This window comes from Rattus norvegicus, chromosome 10, assembly GCF_036323735.1.
Source record: "Rattus norvegicus strain BN/NHsdMcwi chromosome 10, GRCr8, whole genome shotgun sequence".
In the NCBI taxonomy this organism is placed as follows: domain Eukaryota; kingdom Metazoa; phylum Chordata; class Mammalia; order Rodentia; family Muridae; genus Rattus; species Rattus norvegicus.
Window position 1 is genome coordinate 104,406,383 of NC_086028.1, and position 21,489 is coordinate 104,427,871.

General features: G+C 51.7%; 1 protein-coding gene and 1 long non-coding RNA gene across 8 annotated transcripts in view; both read right to left on the bottom strand.

Annotated features, from left to right (window-relative positions):
* The window catches only part of Rbfox3 (RNA binding fox-1 homolog 3), a 436,924-nt gene that overhangs the window by 187,443 nt on the left and 227,992 nt on the right, over positions 1-21,489 (bottom strand). For all 7 annotated transcript variants that reach the window (XR_010055159.1, XR_010055160.1, NM_001413230.1 and 4 more), the window contains 1 exon segment: positions 4,839-4,944. The gene's annotated coding sequence lies outside the window, so the exon portion shown is untranslated.
* The window catches only part of LOC134480909 (uncharacterized), a 289,699-nt gene that overhangs the window by 62,085 nt on the left and 206,125 nt on the right, over positions 1-21,489 (bottom strand). The window contains exon 3 of the long non-coding RNA XR_010055898.1: positions 4,839-4,944. This is a non-coding gene — a long non-coding RNA (uncharacterized LOC134480909). The remainder of the gene's footprint in view (positions 1-4,838; positions 4,945-21,489) is intronic.

A 21,489-nucleotide genomic window follows, 5' to 3' on the forward strand; every position in this document is an offset into this window, starting at 1 on the left:
GGGGCTTTCAGCTGGACTTGGGGGTAGAAGCTGTTACCGAGAGCTGATGATGCTACTCTCTGGATGGCAACATAGTAACGCACCACCAAGGGTAAAGCTCACAGACGCAGATGCCCACTTGGGATGGGTGTTTCAGTCAATGGTCTCTTCTGAGGGTTTCCTGTCTTTCTCATTAGATAATAAGTCACATGGGCTGGGGCCACGACCTGCCCAGCAACCTCATCAACATCTACTTCCCTTTATCTCTGAGAAGGAAATGACTGCTCACTCCCTGGGAATAGTCACCAGGAGCAGACTTCCCCATGCACAGATGTGATTAAGAAAGAATTCAATTAGGGGGTTGGGGATTTAGCTCAGTGGTAGAGCGCTTGCCTAGCAAGCTCAAGGCCCTGGGTTCGGTCCCCAGCTCTGAAAAAAAAAAAAACAAAAAACAAAAAACAAAAAACAAAAGCAGAAGAAAAAAGAATTCAATTAACATCCCCTTCAGCTGACTATGGGGACATGTTGCTAAACATTGGGTTTGGGTACCAGTGTGCATATATGTTTGGCCAGGTATGCATGTATGTGGTTGTATGTAGCTGTGTGTATAGGCCTATGTGTATGCACATGTGTATCTGAAAGTGTAAGTATGTGGGCACACATGTAGGTCAGTGAGTGCACGTGTACCTATGTGTGAACCCCTGTTTGCACATGTGTGCATGCATGAAGCATGTGTGCATGTTAGTGTGCATGAACACACCCCACACAAGCATTTTGTGCACTGGGAAAAGACAACCCATGAAGGAAAGAGGGGGTTCTGGAGATGGGTAAAACCACTCTGCAGTGTGCATGAGAGTGGACTTCATACAACTTGTAAGCTTTAATACCCAGGAGTCCAAAGAATTTGAAATATATATATATATATATATATATATATATATATATATATATATGTATCTTCAGACTGCTTCTGATGTGAACAGTCATCTCCTAATTCCTATTTGGAACAAAATCATCATCTAGCTTTCTAAACTGGGGCACAAAGCTTGGCAGTGGTGACACACGCCTTCAATCTCAACACTTGGAAGGCAAAGGCAGGCAGATCTCTGAATTGGAGGCCATCTTGGTCTAAAGAGCAAGTTCCAGGACAGCCAGGGCTACTCAGAGAAACCCTGTCTGGAAAAACAAAACAAAACAAAATATGGCATAGAATTTGGACTGGGCCAGTCTAACACCTGCCTCTCTACTTCAAAACAGGCTTGGAAGGACTGGCAACAAGATGACACTTCTGGGCAACAAAGTAACAGAAGGGACCACCAAGGAGCAGTAAAGCAAAGACAAGACAGAAGCGGGAATATGCTGTCACCATGCGTCTCAAAAGCTCGGAAGGGGAGAAAGCACCTGGCTAGGACAGTGGGGTGACAGCCTGCTTCACTTGCCTACATTTTCTGAGAAGCCCAATTATTTCTTTTCTTGCATTGTAGTGAAAACATGTGAAGGGTTAACTTTCATTTGGAGAGATGACAATCGTCAGGGCTGAAGACATGGCTCGGCAGTCCAGAGCACGCACTGCTCTCACACAAGACCCAAACTTGGTTCCCATCACTCATGTGGGCTCGTGACCACCTGCGACACCAGCTCTAGGGAATCTGACACTTCTGGTCTCTGTAGGCATATGCACTCACGTGCAGGCACTTAACTACACACATTCACACACATTCACACACACACACACACACACACACACACACACACACACACACACAAAATTAAAGATAAGTCTTAAAAAGGTTAGGCATGGTCACAGCGCCTTTAAACTTCACACCCAGGAGGCAGAGGCTTAGTAAAAGAGGCATAAAGAAAAAAAATAATTAGAAAAAAAAATAGTAACTGTGTCAGAGGTCTCCAGATTTCTGACCTGAGAATGGCTGATTTAAGGTCATTGTAAGGAGAGAACAAGGGATATGCATTGAAGACTAACTCTTGGTTACACTCTATAGTTCCTGGGGTGCTGATGACACTCGGTGACACTCAGGAGTTGCCTACAGTGGAAACCATGCTCTGGAACAAGATCCTGCCAGCATTCCTACCCACATCTACACGAGAGTTAAACTCTTACCATGCCTGTGGCTGGGGCATAGTCACCCCATTGTATTATCCAGAGCCCTTGGTCTCAGGGGACAGGGGACAGCCTAGCACAGTTCTGCTCTCAGACACTGTCTGGGGAAGGCTGTGGCTCTGCTCAGACAGGAAGCATCACTCCAGATGCTTCTCATCAATCAGCTGTCAATCCTTCCACTGTCAGTTCTGATGGTTCAGACATGTGAGGCAGGGACTGGTACAGGGCTCTTGTCAGTGTGTGCTGGGGTGGGGGAAGCTAGACCAGCCCGAGCCCTGCTATTCCAGCCACCATGAGTAGAAGTCAGGGACCAGTCTGAGCCTGTCTTTAATTTCTTGTTCTTTTTATTCTCTTGTTGCCCACGGACTCCCCTGAACAGAGACAGGTAGGATTCATGAAGACTATCCGAGAAAAGTTGGTTCCTCGGTGATGCCTTAGGGACCTGGTTTGGGGTTCAGAAAGCCGAGCTCTGTAGCTGCTCTCTAAGGAATAGCTGGGGTTGCTCCTCCTAAGAGTATGGTCCAGATAGACCCCCAGCTAAGGTGGGCACGGTTCTTTTTTTTTTTTTTTTTTGGTTCTTTTTGTTCCCGGAGCTGGGGACCGAACCCAGGGCCTTGCGCTTCCTACCACTGAGCTAAATCCCCACCCCGGTGGGCACGGTTCTTAACACAGGAAGAGGCATTCAAAATGCCTCCTGTGACCTTTTCCTCCTCTCCCTGGCCCTGCTTCCTTCCCACTCAGTCTGTGTGGACCAGGCAAGGCCCTGGGCAGACCACAAAAGTCCCAGCTAAACAAACTATTCAAAGGGCAGGGAACCTCCAATGAGCCATTTTTCAGACTTTAATTCTACTGAGTTGATCTTAAAAGGCCCTTGCGTTTGCTCAGCTTGCATTCCCTCTGCCTGAGGCAAGCAGCCTCCCTCCAAGGAGGCAATACCAATCAGCACAGCGTGCGTGCGTGGGCCAGCTAATCATCCAGTGCCCCTCGCAGTGGCTGCATAAGCCAGCAACTGGAAGAAAACCGGATCTTACCCTCAAGAGTGACACCCCCAAAACTCAGCCAGGACCCCATTTCTTCAAAGCGACCTTATCTGCAGCCTGACTTCATTTCCAAGAGCAAAATCTAGGAAGGTTCCGAGTGACACTACTTCACGCTCTGCCTGGCACTCTCTGACATGGTGCCTTCGGGAGAGGGACTCTGGGATCAGGTAACCCAAGTGTGAGTTCTGCTCTGTCAGTCATGAGCTGGGTGACCATGACCTTGCTGACCACAGGGAGCTCACCTATGCCCACAACTATATGAGCATCCACTTGAGAGACACAGATACAAGACATTCCCTTGACTGGTGCATGGGCATGAAGAGATGATACCTGCACTCTATACACAGCACCTTGGCCTGACGCCTCACTGGGGCAGCCCATGCTCTACGCACAGCACCTCGGACGGGAACGCATTCTCAGCTCTTGGTGCTCAGCTGGTCATGAGAACTGTTGCAAACACAGCAGCCTTGGGCATGACTGAGTTCAGAGAGGATTTCCCTCCGCTCTTGGACCCCTGTTCTCTCCTCAGTATCATCCCCAGACCGTCAACTAAATCCAAATTACCCGGACCATAGGAGTGAATAGACCAGAGCAAGACCTAGCTGGGGCCTCCCCATGCAACTTCCTACATGCTGACAAGGAGACGCCAACACTGATGAAAAAGCTGGATGGAGAGAGGACATGGGGAAGGTTCCCAAGGAAAGATCCCCCTCCTCACAACACCGTTCCACCTGAGCCGGCCTCCCCTCAGCACCTCTTTCTCTCAGCTGCATAGAAACCTGCCACATGTTTGCCACCACGGGTCCCAAGAGCCACTAACCATGGCTGGGGTGTCAGGGTGGAGGAGGAGGGATGGCTTGGCTTCTCAGGCATCCTCCACCTCCTGGGGACACCACCAGACACCACCTCTTTGACAGCCTGGGAGAGTCTGTCCCTGGCCCTCTACAGGAGTTTTCCTTTATAGTATTAACCTGCTTTCTCTCCTGGCATTCAGAGCATCGAGGAAACCTCAGCCAGGGCTATTCATAGGCCAAGGGCATCCCTGGGGAAAAGAATGAGTTCATAGCCGTAGCACAGGTGCCAAGTGTAAGCAGGGTTCCCAGCTGGCCCAAGCCACACTGGGGAGAAAGGTCGGGAGCTCCCGGGCTGGGCTGCGTCCATCCTCTCTCCGGCTGTCCAGCCTGGACACTCGGGCAAAGCTCTCTACTACCTGTTCTTGAGACCCGGGCCCTGCTAGAAGCAGAGCTGTGGTACCATAGTGCGATTCTACCCTAGGTCAGACCTGGAGGGAGCTGGGGAGGAGGAGGAGAAGGGGGAGGGTTTGGCACAGTGACATAGAATATAAATGAGTCTTGTAAACAGAGTTTAATAAAAAGGCAGTGAGGGAATTTATGAGCAACCCAAGGATAATTAAAATTATTTATCTACTTACCTCCCTTGCTGGCTGATCAGTCTATTAATTATCTATTATGCACATGCTGATTTGCATTTTGGTGAGGGGAGGGGTAAGGGCAGGTGAACGACACGGATGGGGTGGTTTGGATCCATGTGGTGGGGGACAGTATGGACGCTGCTTTGGGCAGAGTATGTCTCCCCTGTGTTGACCCCTATTCTCATAATGCTTGCCTTTCCTCCCCTGCCCACACAGGCCACTCTTGGCCACTGAGAACCAGCCGTGGAGAGCAGAAATCGGCACATACCTGTTTGCAGATCGGGCCACTCCTTGGATAGGTTCCCGCCAAGGTAGGCCTGTGGGCCAGCTCTGGGGAAGGCAGCAGAATTCCCCCTGGTCCTTCTGATGTCACGCTGTGATTGGAAAGAAAAACAAGAGATCGGTATCATTTCTGATCTCCGCCAATACCTGGGAGACATCAGATGCATAGAGTCCCGTGTTCTTGATTTAAGGTATCACGGTGTGGTGGGAACTCTGTCTTCTGAATACGCTGTGAATGAGGAAATGTTGTGAGGTGTATAACCGGGTGCTTGCTGGTCAGCCATGGCTCTGAAAATCGAAGGTGGCACCTGCATGGTGAGAAGATGTCACTGTGGGAGGGTGCCAGTGGGTCACAAGGGGATGGACTGATAAAGGAGGACCATCAGTGGATGGCCTCTCCAACTTGTCCACCACCAAGGACCCATTCTCCTTCCCAGTCAGCACAGCTCTCCTGAGGCTGCTCCCTCAGTGTCCTCCCTGTTACCCGCCTTTGTTCCCAAGCACTGGGCTCAACCTCAATGCCAACATCACACCCCAAGGGACTACCGGGCTTACAGTGAGGCCTTGGAGCCTAGCCAGGCTGCCCTTCCATCTAAACCTGTCAGAATCCCCTCCAGCTAGCCACAGACCCTCCACCCCTTTATACTGAGCTCTCTCACAGCTTACAATGTGCAAGCTTACCTCTTGCAACGGCTCTCAGCCAAACATTAGAGTGTAGGGCCAAGTCCAGAGAGACAGAGGTCCTGTCTCTCTGCTGGACTGTCTCTACAATGGGTAGATACAGGCCTTCTGTGGTCTGTGCTTGGCGAATTCCCACCAAAGCCACGTGATGGATTCCCAATGCTCAACTCGAGAGCATTCAGAGAGGGGAGAGCATTCGGAGAGGGGCCTTGTAGAGGATTCGCTGTGAGGGTGGCCGCTCTGTGTGGGGTTAGTGCCCTTTAAGCAGCCTCCCCTCTCCTACATGTTGTGATCAGCTTGATGCAAGGTCTGCCCACACCTTGAGCTTGGGTTTCCAGTCTCTGTAACTCCGAGAACCCAACGTGTGACATCTGCTTGACCCTGGCATCTCACTAGAGCAGTCGAGATCTGACGTTCTTAAAGTGGCTGCTTATGGGTTAGACACTTGTAAGGACTTTTGCAAAACAGGCTTACCCAAACTGTGGACTCTTCCTTGCTCTACTTCTCACGACCCCTTCTTACCCGACCTGCACTGCCTCACCTGGCCTGACGGGTCAGCCTGACCTCAGGGCCCTTGCACAAACTGTCCCTCCTCTAGAGGTTCTTCCCCGAGACCTCCAAATGTTGGATGGTGTCTCCATCCTCATTGAGGTGTCCACTCAGAGACCCTCTCTGACTTGGCACCCTGAAGTCTGCCTTTGTCTTGTCTGCCCTGTCATCTCATGGCCCACGTGGTTAGGCTAACATCGAATGTGGGATTGTCAGCATGGACACCCGAAGCTGACAGCTCCCTAACAATGTACCAGGTGACCCCAAGTGTTCAGAGCCTAGAATAGCATCCGCGTGCAGCTGCACTCACCACACGGTAAATACATACATGTATTTTCATGAACAAACAGCACAGTTGTCCTCAGATTCTGAATGTTAACCTTTGACCTCCACACACTCGATGATGCGTGTGCATATACACCCCCACAAATGTACCATACACACACACACAGAAAGAGGGGTGAGTTGCTTGGCATCTTTGTGGTTCCAATTAAGTTCCTATCCCCTAGATCCAGGTTCTTCAGAGCCAGCCACACCTCTCCTTTATGACTCCCAGCTTCCAACCTCCTCACACATGAATCTGTGTAAGCCTCCATATCCTGGTGCCCACCAGTCTGCACTGAACCCCTGCTGCGTTCCTGGAGTGGGTTGTCACCAAATCGTGCCTTCTGCTGACCTTTCCCCATCTACACCCCTAGGGGTGGATCCTGTATTCCTGCCCCCTTCTTCTCCTTCATTCCCATATTCCCGAGAGAACATCTCCCAGTGGCTGCCCTTTCCTGCCTTTTGAGGTCCACACAGCATGTGACTGGGGTCCTCGATAGGTTCTGAACTAAGAACCTCCCTTCACCCCCCTTTCCCCATCTTCTTCATGACATCTGCTCGTGTCTCAAGCTCTCTGTGGAGGGACTGTTCTCTGCCATTCTAGACAGAGTGACGAGCCACCCTCATGCGGCCTGGGCTTCCACAACCTCATGAAAGTTAACAGTCAGTATTCATAAAACACAGTGGGGCGTTGTCTCGTTATAGGCACTCACTGCCAGGCTCATCTGGTCAGACTATGGGGCTACGGAACATTTGACAGTCAGCTTTGGTGTCCACCTGGCAGGGTCCCTACCATGAGTTCCAACATAATCTAGGTTTTTCTCGACTGCTTTGGCATCTATGATCGGTTTCCTTCATGGGAGATTAGTCTCAGGTCCACACCCTGCTCTAGTCATCTGAGAGTGAAGAGGGAGGTGGGTTTGACTTGAGGCTGGGCTGGCACCTCCCACTGAACCAGCCTGCCCTTCTGTGCCTTCTCCTGAGAGCTATGAGATCAATCCTCGGTCTATCTGGCCAGTGGCTACCATTGCTTCTATTCACTGTTGAAGACTCTTCCAGGTTGGACTCTTGGATAGGCCGTGTCTGTCAAGAGACTGGAAAAGCCCTTGCCTACCTTCCCTGCAGGAGTCGGGGGTACGCTTCAGCAATGGAAAAGGGGAGACTGAAAAAAAACCCACCAAATGTGCTCGGGAATACGGCTTCATAGTTGTAAGTCTGGAACCTGCTGGCCATCCTGACTTTGTGATGTTGGCAAGGCTGTAGTAAGGACACTCAGGCTGAGCCGCCTGACTCCCAAGCCCATGCCTCCCTGCTCCCCACACACTGGGCTCCCTATCCTGTCTCCAGCCCTGCTCTGGCCCTAACCCTCTTGTCCTACTGCTTCTCAATTGAGAACGATAATCACTGCAACTTGCAGAGACGCCACGCCTGGTACTGGGGTCGGTTGTGTTCAGAATCCATTCTCAGGGCTGTGGGTACCAAGGTGAGGCAGAGCCTTTGGCAATTAGGGGTACCTGGGAAGACCCAAGAGCCAAAGACCCAGGAACGCCGAGAGCCAAAGAGAGGGCCAGGCTGCGAAGGAGGCGGGAAGATTTTTCAAAAGGAAAGCAAGAAGATGTGTCGAACAGAACCAGCACACTGTGCGGCCTCTTCACGGCAGGTGCATGAGTAGGCGAGGACGGTTAGACCCTGCAAGGAAGAGGCAGACTCCCTGTGTGTGTCTAAGTCAGGATGCCAGGACCCAACAGAACACTGTCGCCAGGTGCATACGGAGAGCACAGCTCGCTCTCACATGACATGTGCCTTCCTGGGATGGGGACGCAGGGAGATGACAGGCCATCTTTAACCCACCCCTTTCTACAGAGCAGAAGTGCTCCCGGCCTCTGTGGGAAGGAGACAAACCCCAGAGGTATCTTAAACTTGTATACTTGAGATTTTATTGGCCCAATAAACCTTCTGTGCACCCTGGAGTCTTCCCCAGGCAGAGGGGAACAGGGAAGACTGCTCTGTAGCCTCCACAGTGTGACTGGTGACAGTCATGACAGCCATCACAGCGGTCCCAGGGGACAACCTCAGCACAGAGGAGGAGGGATACACCCCAAAACATACCATCTGCACCTTGGTAGCACTCGAGAGTCCACTTGGATGACTTCGTCACCTTGTCATTGCTGTCACCAGTCAGTTTGCTACAGCTGACTCCCAAGAGTCTTTTCTTCCACTTCTTGAACCCATGGCGTTCTCTCGTGGCTACACTGGCTGTTACAGGGTAGGACAGCAGGGTGAGGGAAGGCTGGTGCTGTCCCCAAGGACCTACTTAGCAGAGTGTGAGGCCAGGTGTGTCCAGGGACAGAAACTTCCCAGGCAGGGGCCCTGACACAGAGCATTAGAGTTTAGCATTCGGGGCTCCATGGAGCAAGCTTCACTCAGTTATATATCAGCCTACCCTGGATCCTCACCCCAAGACTCCTGGCAGGCCCCTGGAGCCACCTAAGACTACAGACAGTACTCTTGTCTGGATATAAGGGAATGGCTAGACACCTCTATAGTTCTCAAAGGGTCAGGGGACAGCCTTGAGGAAGAGGAGGATGCATCACTGGTCCAGAGCTCTGGCTCCTTCAGGGATGTGGGTGAGAGGGAGCAGTGTCCTCCCATGTGCCTCCTAGCAAGGTTGCTTGTGGCAGTGGCACTTCTGAAACCCGGAGAGCAGAGCTTGCTCTCAACTTCCTGAGCCTACCACACATGCCTTGGCAGTAGACCCTGCCCATCCTCCCGTGGGCGGGAGCAGTCACAACGCACAGCTAGGTACCCTGGACTCTTGGCGTTGGATTGACTCCGGGTCCTTCAGGGATCTCAGAATCCGAAGACGCTCAAGACCCTAAGATAGAGTGGTGTCACGTTTACATGAAACCTGTGCACACTCTCCCACATGTACACCTGGGCTCACTGTCGTCACCTTTCATTTACTGTGTGCAATTGTGGAGATGGGTGTGTAGGGTCACAGCACGTATGTGGAGGTCAGAGGACAACTCGCCAGGTCAGTTCTCTCTTCCCATAACGTGAGACTTGGGAAGCAGACTCAGCATCTGCCCACTTTCTTCCGTATACTTCATCTAATTTCTTAAAATAAGGTTTCATCTATGCATTTATTTACTCACTCGGTGTGTAAGGGGGTGTGCATGGGTGCAGGATACGTGGATTTGCTTTCCTGAGAGTGTGCGGTAGGGCCAGAGGTGGCCCTGAGTGTCCTTGTCTATTGCTCTCTCGTACTGAACCTGGAGCTTCTCTGTATTCGTCTGAGTGAAGAGCAAATCTTCTTGTCTCCCTCATCTAGCACTGGTATAATAGCGTGCACCCCTACGGTCTGCTTTCAACTCGGGTACTGGAGACCTGCATCTGGGCCCTCATTCTGCATAGACACAACCTTCCCCGCTAGGATCTCCCTAGCCCCAACAGGCCGACCCTCGCCAGGCTACTTATGACCAGATGTAGTGCTTGTACGTAGCTGAGCTCTGTACTGTTTGTGAAACACACTCGGGGTAGACTTCCTGAATATTTCCATCCGTAGTTGGTTGAATCCACAGATGTGGGTTTACAGATGGAGAAGACTGACTCCTCACCTGGGATTGTTCCTAGAATCTGTGGCCCTGACAGGCTGAGCTGGGGCTCAGGGTGGTCAGACTATCACGGAGGGCAGTGAGAAGTTACACCCTTAAATAACATCTTAGCCACAGTCCCTGAGAGTTGAAAGGGAGTCACAGGTAACCTGGCCTAACAGGAAATCCCCCAAATGTTTGGTTTGCTTTTTTTTTTAAAGGTAGAGCCTCAAGTGTCCCAGGCTGACCTCGAACTTGTTATGCAGCCAGCAGTGACTGAACTTCCGATCCTCCTGCTTGCACCTTCCATGTACTGAGATCAGTGAGGTCATCTTAAATATTACTGTAAATGTTTTCCTAGACAGTCTGCTTTCTGGAGTGGCTGTGAGGCAGATAGGGTAACAGAGTCCCCCAGGAGCTGGTAGGACCATGGACCTCCCCAAAATAGAGGAAATAGCAGAAATCAGGCAACGGCCCCACTCAGCAAGGTGCTGCCCCTGCTCCTGACCACACAAATGTGTGCATGGCTGACAGCAGCCAAGTGTCAGTGAGGGCAGAGCAAGCCGGGGATGCACACTGGCTGGTCCACACATGCTGGGCAGTAGTGCCAGGATCTGGCACACTCTGAGACCTGCCACTCACTTCCCGGTGCACAGGGAGCCAAGCACCTAGAGTCTCACTGAGCCACTCTTCAAAAGAGCCACACATTACAAGAACTGAAAAGCTTGTCGGTGAAACAGTGGGTGGATGACTACTGCAGCCTTCCAAGGTGGTTTCTGCCCACAGCAGGCCTAAGACACATCTGCTTGGCCAAGCACACCAGTAAGTGTCACATTTAACACAAAAAGCAAGTTATGGGCGGGCATTGTGTGGTTGGCCTTGAAAAGGACATAACCATGTTCTCTATCATTCGTATAAGGAAAGTACTCTCTCAATCTCTCTTCGTCTCTCTGTGTCTGTCTGTCTCCCTGTCTCTCTGTCTCTGTCTCTCTTCTCTGTCTCTCTGTTTCTCTGTCGCTCTCTGTCTCTGTCTCTGTCTCTGTCTCTGTCTCTGTCTCTGTCTCTCTCTCTCTCTCTCTCTCTCTCTCTCTGTATATTATACACATATGTGAACATGTCTATGTGTCTTTACCTGATTGTTGGAGTGAGGTTCTCTCACTGAACCTGGGGACTTGCTGATTCCTCAAGACTAACAGGCCAGAGATCCCCTGGGATTCCCCTGTCTCCACTCCCAGTGCTAGGATTACAGGTATGTGTCACCGACACTGTGCCTGGCTTTGGTTTCATTTTTATTAATTTTTCAAATGGATTCTGATGGTTCTAACTCATGAGGATATGTGCACCACAAACACGCTAACTCTGGAGCCATTTCTCCAGCCCTGAGAAGGTTTGCTTTATTTCTCCCCTCCTTTTTCAGGGAATGGAAGTAAACAGACACAAGATGGGTGCTCAGAGCTTCCCCTGGGTTTTTGGGGAGTATGTGCTCAGAGGGGACTGGAGGTTATCTTCCATATTCTTCGTTACAACCTTACAAACTGGGCATGGTAGCTCACGCCTGTAACTTCAGCATTTGGGATGCTGAGAATGGAGTCAGAGGTGAGGGCCAGTCTGGGCTCTGTAGGGAACCCTTCTGTAGCACCTTCCCAGTCCTGCAGGGAAAGGGGTCAGGGCTGACAGCTGACATGCTGACCAGTGTGGGAGAATTGCAGGTGGAAGAGGATGCATACGTCTGATGTTTTTTCTTAATTAACAAATCCCTCCACCCCCCCTTTTTTTTTAATGACTGTGTGTCTAGACTACAGACCTTTGGGGTGGAGGGTACCAGGCTTTCTTGTCAACATAAGGTGACACCAGGCAGAAGCGTGAGCTTTTGTACACCCAGAATCTCAGTAGAGGATGGTGGCAGTGCACGCCTTTAAACCCAGCACTTGGGAGGCAGAGCCAGACAGAGCTCTGTGAGTTTGTGGCCAGCCTGGTCTACATATCAAGTTCTAGGCTAGCCCAGGCTACACATAAGAAAATAAAAGGAGCTTTGTGGGTCTAGCTGGTGGTCTGTAACAGTGAGAGTTGGGGAGAAGCCAGCTAACCTTTACCTAAGAAGACCTCTACCTGTTCCAAATGACAGTCTCTAGACCAAGACGGTTCCTGCATCCAGGAGCCCAAGCCTCCCAGCGGCCATCTTCCATGTGGGAGACCCAGGCTTTAGTCCTCTGGACTCCCCCACCCCACTTCACCCAGGACACTAGAGAGTGCTGGGGTGGGGTCTTGGTTGCTTCTCCTTGTCAAGCAACCTTCTTCAAGTTCATGAGAAATTCCAGCACTCTTTGGAAGTGACTCTTTCTACACCCTGTGAGAGTGGGGCACATGGGTGAGGGCATGGGCATCCTGAGGTCCTCTGTAGAGTGACCTGTCTGTCACAGGAGGCTCCCTGGAGTGCCCTGGATCTCCCCTCCTTCCTGCAGAACTCAAGAACACAATCAAGTCCAGGACGACAGGCAGCTGCCGGAAACTGGCTCAGTAGCGCCCCCTCCAGTCGGCGGCCCCAAACCTGCTGGGTCTTTTATGCTTAGGTTCAGCATGGGCTACAGCCTGAGACGCGTGTGGCCAGCTCTTGCTCTGATCTCACGCAGCTACACTTGCAGTCTTACAAACTCACAAAAAAAAACAAAACAAAACAAAAAAAAACCCTCGTGATCAAATTCCAGGTCATTACTCAAGGAGAAGGACCCCTCTGTGGTCGACAGCGGCAGTTTCGAACCAATTAAAATCAGCCCTGCGTTTCTGCAGGCCGCCGCTGTGCCGCCACCCTGGAGGTCTCCCAGGGCCCGTGCTTGCAATGAGCAAGACGCAGGAAATGTTAATGGAGATGCTTAAATGGCACGCCAAGGGGATTCTGGTAAATAAGGCCACTCTACGAGGCTGGGGGAGACGTCTCTCGAGCTTACCCTGGAGGGAACTTCAATAAACACGAGATTGGATTGGAAACAATTCACTCCGCGAGGGGTGGGCCTACTAGCAGAGCAGGGAGGGGTCTTCGGGGGAGAAAAGCTATTTCATTTCCTATTAGTTCCTCTTTGCAAGTGTCTTTGCCCCCTGCTGTTGGCTCCTGAACCTGCCAGGGCCTGACAGCACCCACTGAGCAGGCAGGGAGGACCAGGGTGTAATTTGCCAAGTAAAAAATGGGAGGGAGTGGGAAGGGACAGGAGAGATAAGGGGAGAGAAAGGCTCAAGGGACCACAGTGGCTGGGAAAGAGCTGTAGAGGATCCTGGGGGCAGAGCAGGGAAGAACTCTGAGGATGTCTGGAAGCAGTGACTAGACACCCTGTGAGGTACTGTTGAGGGAAGATCAAATGTTTGCTTGTTTCAAATGCCTTTACGGCATTCATCTAGTTGGGCGGTGTGCACATGCCGTGGCTAACTGTGGAGATCAGAGGACAACTGGTGGGAGTCAATGCTCTCCTTTTAACAGGTAGGTCCCAGGAATTGAACTCAGGACATGAGGCTTGGCCCACTTTACCTTTCTGGCCCACTTATTTGTTTGTTTAAGGACGTGGCTTGCCGTTATGGCCTAAGAGTCTTGCTCCAGCTTCCTAAGGGTTGGTATCAAAGGTGTGTGTCACCACACCCAGCTTAGGGAAAGATCAAATGTGACCCGTCAAACTTGGAGTAGGAACTCCAAGCTCTCACATAGCATCGAGTACAGATTCTCCAGAGAGACAACGTTCCCTCAAGGTTCAAACAGTCTCAAAACAACTTCTCAGCCCCTCCCGATTGACCCAAGCATAGCAAAGGCTTTGCTGAAACGTTCCATTTAAAGCCAGATGTGTGTGATATATAAAGTTCTATACATATCACATCACTGGGCTTCCTCAGGTCATCCACACAGCCACTGGTCATCACTCAGACAAGACGACTGCAGAACTGTCACTTGTTCAAAGCCACACAGCCAGCATGTGGCCCGGCTTAAACTGCAGACTGGAGACCATTCATATTCCAAAGTCTGTACACTTTCCCAGCCAGACCCAGTGAATCTAATTTAGATGCATTTTTTTTTTCAAATGGACAAAGGCAGCGAGGAAGCCACGATCCACTCAGCGGCTCTGCTTGGTGCCTTTGGTTCAGCCCTTTGAACCTCAGAGTAAAGATTATGCCAGATCGGCGAAAGCTCCCTCATTAGGCTTGCTGGGATGGCTTCTCGCAAGATGAGCATGCTGGGCCCCATGACTGTACCAAGTCCTGAGTGGGGCGGCTACCATGGCACAGAGAGACACTCAGAGCACCCCTAAACTTCACCTCCTCTTACTTAAGTAGCTGCTCTCGGAGAACCAGTAGATGCAGAAGGTGCTTGCCACAAAGAAAGAAAGATGCTCTCTGATGGGGCCAACCAAGTCTCCTCACCCCTGGGGCCAGCTTCCCAGCAGCAAGGAGTTTATAACGCCCTTGAGGGACTTGACCCTGCTCTGACTGTGGGCAAGTCCACAAGCATGTCATGTATCAGCTCCCTCACCTTCCGCTGCCAGCCCTGTGACGGTTTTTCTAAACACAAGTTGAGCCTAGCCACTTTGCCCTTTTTCTAGAAGTGCATTTTCTTTTTCTGAAATCCCCTTTTCTAAAAACAATTGTCATGGGGATTGGGACAAAGTTTTTAGCAGCTTGTTAGCCAGGCCATTTCGAGAGCTGCCTGCCTGCCTGCCTGCTTGCTGCTGTTTGAGTTTATGAGTTCTCCTCGCTCGATCTCTGCGCCGTCAGCTGGAGCCCTTTCGGCGACTAAGCCCAATTCCTGCCCCCGGGTGGAATAAACGCATTTCAAGCGCGACGGACGGACGACAACGAGGATCCTGAGGCCCCAGGTGCTATTTGCTTAACCGGCGGCCAAGAAGGAGCTTGGGACATCGGCAGTGAGAAGCGGGCCAGCATGGATCATCAAAACTCCAACACAGAGGAGGCTGCTAATCAACTGTTAAAATCCAGGACACAGAACTGCTGAGGGCGTGAGCCAGGGAGCCCCACTCAACAGAAAAACAGCAGACACTCCATTCTAGGTTTGTGGTCGGGGCCTCCGCACTCCGGCCTCCGCTCTCTACGAGAGCTGAGACACGGTGTGCACCCCGACGTGGGGCGTTCTTTGTTGTTTGCCTAATGAGGTTGCACTGGGAGGTTTCCTATGAGGAGTTGCACTTTGGAACCTGGCCCTGTAAGGAGGGAAGGGGGGAGGGGGGAGCGAGGGAGGGAAGCCACCCACTGGATTTTGGCTCTTCCAGGGAGAATGCAGATTTAATTACAGGCAGGTTGTTGATTTCCAGGTGACCTACTTCCCACATGGCTTCCCCCGCTTTTCTTCCCTCACACAAAGTTTTGACATATATGAGCCAGAAAGAAAGAAAAGTCACACAATGTCACCAAAACAGAAGGGGGCACCGGCTCTGCGGTCCTTGGCAGTGGGGAGGAGGAGCAGAAGGCTGAGATGCTTGGTGTGTAGAGCGGCAGAAAGGACAGGAGAGGGAGAACATGGGAAACCAGTGGCAGAGATGAGACCCCGCTCAGGGAAGTCCTCTTGGTCAGTCAGGTGGGTACAGCCCGGGACACACACACGCATACACACACATGGATATACATACATAGACATTGGGATGGTTTGTATATGCCTGGCCCAGGGAGCTAAGCTATTAGGAGGTGTGGCCCTGTTGGAGTGGGTGTGTCACTGTGGGTGTGGCTTTTAGACCCTCATCCTAGCCCCCAGGAAGCCAACATTCTGCTGGCAGCCTTCAGATGAAGATGTAGAACTCTCAACTCCACCTGCGCCATGCCTGCCTGGATGCTGCCATGCTCCCACCTTGATGATAATGGACTGAACCTCTGAACCTGTAAGCCAGCCCCAATTAAATGCTGTCCTTACAAGAGTAGCCTCGGTCATGGTTCACCCAAGACAGAGATACATATATATACATACATATGTATATATACATATATATACATACATATCCCCAAATGCACTCACGCACTGACACACATGCATAATATACATTTACATGCATGCAATACATGATACACATGTGCAAACACACATGCAGTGCACACCTGTACATACCTATACCTACACATATGCACACGTGCTCACACATGTATACACACATCTTCACGTGCCTATACACATAAACCTCTTGGATCTATTGCTTCTGCTTAGCCAGGGGACCCAGCCAGAGGTATCCGGAGCTGGGCTGCGATGGCTGGTGATGTCCTGCGTCCAACCAGACCATTTGAGGAGCTTACGGCTCCTGAGGAGGCAATAGGCTTTTCAGAACATTGTGGTGGACCAGCTCCTGATTGTTGTTATGGGGTGGGGTTTTGGTTTCGAAGGAACTATAGGAGTCTGGGGACAGGAAAGGCCCAGTCTGCCCTGGAGGCAGGCTCATGGTCAGAGGCTGGGGTTTAATAGGACCTCAGCTCTCCACTCTCAGGACAGAGGGAAGGCATCTCCTCTGTGCTTTCTCCTGATCTGGCTTCCATGAGTAGAGTCTTATTTTTAACACTGCCCAGTAGCTCCCCATCTCCCTTCCCCCTGGCAGACCTTTCTCTGTGTTTGAACCATCTCACTGCCAGGAAAAGTTCTTCCTTGGATCTCTTCAAAGTCCTCCTTGGTGTATACAGTTCCCTTACCACATCTCGCCCATGGGCTGAGGATCAATCAGTTGCTTGCCAACCTCTGCAGGGAGAGCCCTGGTCTATTGTAACACGGCCCGTGGCTGCCACCTTTGCTGCCCCTCAAAACCTCAGAGCAGAAGTCTACCGCACACAGTGGACTCCCAGGCTCGACTCAGGAAGCCAAGGACCCACTACTGCAGCCTACGTGGACAATCATGTCTTCCACCTTCCCGGGGGCCGCCAACTCCACACAGGAGACTCAAGAGCATTCTGCTGGGAGCCACATAGGATGCTGTGCAACTGTGCCACAGCCGTGGGAAGGTCATCCAGAGGTGTTCGAGGTTCCCAGGAGAGCAGACCCTGGGCCAGCACCTCCCACCAAACACTGCCCAGGAACTTGGTGCATAGCCTCTGAGAGCTGAAAACAGTCGGCTTCAAGCCCTATTGCGCTCCAAGATGCGATGGGGCCTGGGGCATGGGTGCCTTGGAACTGTAAGCCCAAGTAAACACTTTATATGTTGTCTTGGCCATAGTGTTTTATCATAGCCACAGAAAAGTGACTAAGACATAAGGTGAGGCAGACTCAGGGCAGCGACTTAAGAGCTGAGGACCTGACTGGAGAACCTCGCGCTCCCTGTGTATGGCACATGGCATCCTTCCATGAGAAGGACTCTCGCAGGGTTAAAATGAGTAAGGCATGATACTCAGCTACCAAGACAGGGATGCTCAAGGGAGGGGCTGAGGATCAAATGGTTTTCCCGCCTCCAAGCCGGGCACCCTTGTGTGTCCACTCACAGATGTTCATTCAGCAGGGAGAAAAACATGGGCTGTCTACGGGGTCTGTGAGGCTCTGGGAGCCAGTCACCAGCACTGTTCTCCCCAGAGTCCTCTGGTGGAAGCCATCTCCCAGCTCCAATGCTAACTGTGTAACCAGGCCAGAGGAGTGTATGGGATTGGCAAATCAGCTCTCACTAGCTGGCCCTCAACGACTATAGGAAAGTATGTATGGGTATCAGGGGGGAGGAAGGGAGGTGAGGCACAGGTTGGATGGAAGTCCCATTATGCCCTCTCAAGCTGAGGGCTTCCACACAACCCACAGCTGCTACCAGCCTCACCCTCTGGGCTGTCACTGAGGTCACTACCCCCATTGTCACTGTTACAGGTGACGATGCTGTCGGGCTGTCGGAAGACACAATGGATACAAACAGTAGACTTGCTGCCGTCCTCGGAACATCAAGATATCCATCAAAGTGGACCAGCGGGCCTGAAGAGTTCACTTTCTAGGGCTGGAGATGCAGGGTGGAGAGCCCAGGTTCATCACAGGCTGGTGTTCTAGGAGGACATGTGGACCAGCCACTGAGACTTAACTCTATTGTGGACTGGGCTTTGAAGTCCACGCTCCCAGACCAGAATACCATGCTTGAGGAGAGGGTGTTCCACAGCATGGGAAGGTCCGGTACAGTGTATGTGGTGGCAGCGAGAGGCACAGCTTCCTGACCCTACAGGATGTCCTCTTCCCTGGCTTCTCCAAAGTGGAGGTTCCAGACCTTCTTCATGCTCATGCTACCTGGATCGCAGAGGAATTGGTGGCCCTGCTCCAGAATGGGTGCCTCCCGCCACTCATCCAACATTAGTAAGAGACATTCTAATCTACAGCTGGTAGGTCTCGGAGTAGAACACTTTGTCAGGGCTCAACTCTAGGAGGGGGCCGAATCACTGTAAGGCTTCTGTGGCTTTGGGAAGCAGCTTGAGTAAAATGGGGGTGGAGAGCCTCACCTGTTTCCTAAAGCTCCTTCCTCGCTGGCTGAGAGCTAGCTAAAGCCATGTGGCAGGCAGGTCTACATTCTGTATCCTGAGTCAGGAGGAATTACCACCTTCCCTTTCTCCTGAAGAGAGTGGCAGGAGGAGGAGGGGGAGAAGCGGGGAAGGAAGAGGAGAGAAAGGGAGGAGGAAGCCACTTATCCACCCGTGAGAGGCCTAGTCAGAGTTGCACCGGTGGCTTTGGTCACTTCAGGGAACCTACCACGCACCCGTGTCACCATGCATGTGGTGCAAAGCAAGTGAGTACAAGAATCCAGCTGGGTTGCACACATGTGTATATGTATGCACTGCTCTGAGATGTCCCAGGAAGATGCTGGGTTGAATTCTGTTTTCACGGTGGGTACTGGATTCCCCTCTTGGCAGTGCTCCTTCTACGAGGGAGTATGTGGGGCTGGCCTCTGGCATCTTCTAGGCAGCCTCTCTGGTGTGCACAAAGTTAGCTAGGGTTGACGAGTTCTCTTACAGATGGATCTGCAGGTGTCTAGCCTGTGACCTCCCCAAGCACTGCTGATTTGGAAACATCCTGCCCCCAGTCTGGAGTTCCCCAGTATGGGAAGAGGGAACAGGAGGAGCGGGAGCCCAAGGAGAGAGCTGCAGCCCTCCCCTGCAATGCAGCATTAAGGCACCACCTGGCAGGGCGACTGGCACCTGTAGGAGGCAGATGATCATCCATCACCCTCAGCCTTCGCTCCCTCTGCCTCAGGGCAGGAGGCAGGGGGCTGGAGAGCCATGAAAGCCTTCCCTGAGTCCACCATCCGATGACTGTCCTCCACCAATGGTTAGTTATAGATCCGTCTCATCAAAGAGCTGCAGGGTGCTTGGCAACTAAACTCCAACTACACCAAAGCCTTTTGGGGGATCCTGAGGCTGGAGCCCAGTCCTGAGCGCCCTCTCTTCCTGTTACAGGGGCCAGCTCTGATTAGGAGACAGTGGGATGAACAAGAAATAGCCATGTGTGAGCTCTCCTCTCTCTGTGTCTAGCTTCCTCTGACACGATTGGGAGTGGGTGAGCCAGACCACGAGTGCAGACTCAACAGCTCTATGGGTTAAACAGTGGATGAGGGCAGCCATCCCTTCTAAAGAAATGGCTTCAAATGTGGAGGGAATTTTTTACCCTATGACCAGCCAACTGACCCCTTGACCTCTGTCTTCCTTGGTATGGCAGAGAAAGGCATTTGAGGGGGGGCTTCTTGAAAAAGTCCCCTGAGAGACACCTCTTCCTGTGACATAGCCTTGCTCTCCCAAATAAATAAATAAAAAGCACTCTATAATGTAAGTACACTGGGGTAGCTCCTCCCTCTCCTCAGGACTGCACCCTCCTCAGCTGCCTGTTGGCTTCGAGCGCCAACCTCTTGGATATTTATCGTTCGTCCCCTCCTAAATCATTCCCGACGGCTGATCTGCTCACACTCCATTACAGGGAGAGGCTGCGTGGAGTCGCAGTTCCGTTTAGCTTGCAGAAAAAGATCCTCAGAGGAAAAACCCGCCCGGGAGCTGTCCGGTGCTGAACTCCACATGATGGACGATTATGGACCATCTGCACTTTCAGAGGGGGATAGATTTATGAGCAGGAGAGACAGCTAGGAGAGTGTCCGTTGCCATAACTCACTGCCCTCTTCAGAGATATTATAATCAGGCACCTTCCCTACGACCCAGAAGCCCATGTTGGGAACTAGCAAGAAGGGAAATCAATTATGTATTTCTAGGCTGTTGTTTCTTTTTCTTTTTTTTCTTCCTTTTTTCTTTCCCTCTTTCCAGAATGCCTGCTGCCTCTCTGGTGCTGAGGGTGAGGCTGGGTTGGGAGCAGTTGGTGGAGGGACCCTTGGCCTGACAAAGCAGATTCCCATCAGCCTTTCCTGCTGTCTCTGCTTGCACTGTGACTCTTGATTTCTTGCAACTGGTGTTGAGAAAAATAAGGGGTGCCGGGATGCTGCAGGATCTCGCTGAGATTTACTGACAGCCTGGGGTGAGGCAAAGGATACGGTGACATCTGGGGCTTCCTGGCTGCCCTTCAGTTGGATTTTTATATGCACAGGGGTGGAGAGGGGGCAAATCCCAGGTCAGGAGCGAAGCTGCTGCTCTGCATGCTATTCCTATGATACAAGTGAGAGACCAAGAGCCCATGGAGCTGCAAGTGAGCCCATGGAGCTGCAGGTGAGCCCATGGAGCTGCAAGTGAGCCTACAGAGCTGCAAATGAAGCTGCAAGAGAGCCAATGGGGCTGCAAATGAGCCCATGGAGTTGCAAGTGAAGCTGCAAGAGAGCCCATGGAGCTGCAAGTGAAGCTGCAAGAAAGCCCATGGGGCTACAAGTGAGCCCATGGAGCTGCAAGTGAGCCCACAGAGCTGCAAGCAGGCAGCCAGGTCTATCTCCACCACTGGACCTGACTGCTACCTGTCAGCCCAGGTAGTCATGCAGAGACAGCAGTACCTGCTCCTCACAGCAGCATCCTCAGGTTCTGTTCCCCAGAAAAGATCCCTCCTGACAAACACACAGAAGTAGGCAGATCTTCCTACTTCAATAGCATGTGAAGATCTCCAGGGGTTCAACACTGGCTGGTCTGGACAGAGCCCACTGCAGTGGGTAAAGACAGGTGCTTTATCTCCACTTTAGGGTAATGGCACCAAGACCTAGAGAGGTCAATCAGGGGTCAAGTCCACACCTTCTGACTCTGCACTCAGGGTCCTCTTGGCCACAATGCTTGCTCGCTGTGGGCTATGCTAGCACTGCCAGCCTGGAGCTCTTTCCTCCCTGGTCCTTTCCTATGCTCTAAGACTCCTTTCTCCCAGCCCCCCACTACTGTCAACAGACACCCTGCCAAGCCAGAACAGAGAGGCTTATAATTTAAGTCAAAGAAAGCAGAGAACATTCTCTGAAGGGCTTCTTGGCTCCACACTACTCCATGGAATGAAATTCACACAGGTCCCTGAAGGCCTATGGATTACTCTAGCTCAAGTTCCAAGACTCCAGTCAAGAATCTTGATAAAGAAAATATGTCCACCCCCCACTCTGGTCCCACCAGACTGAG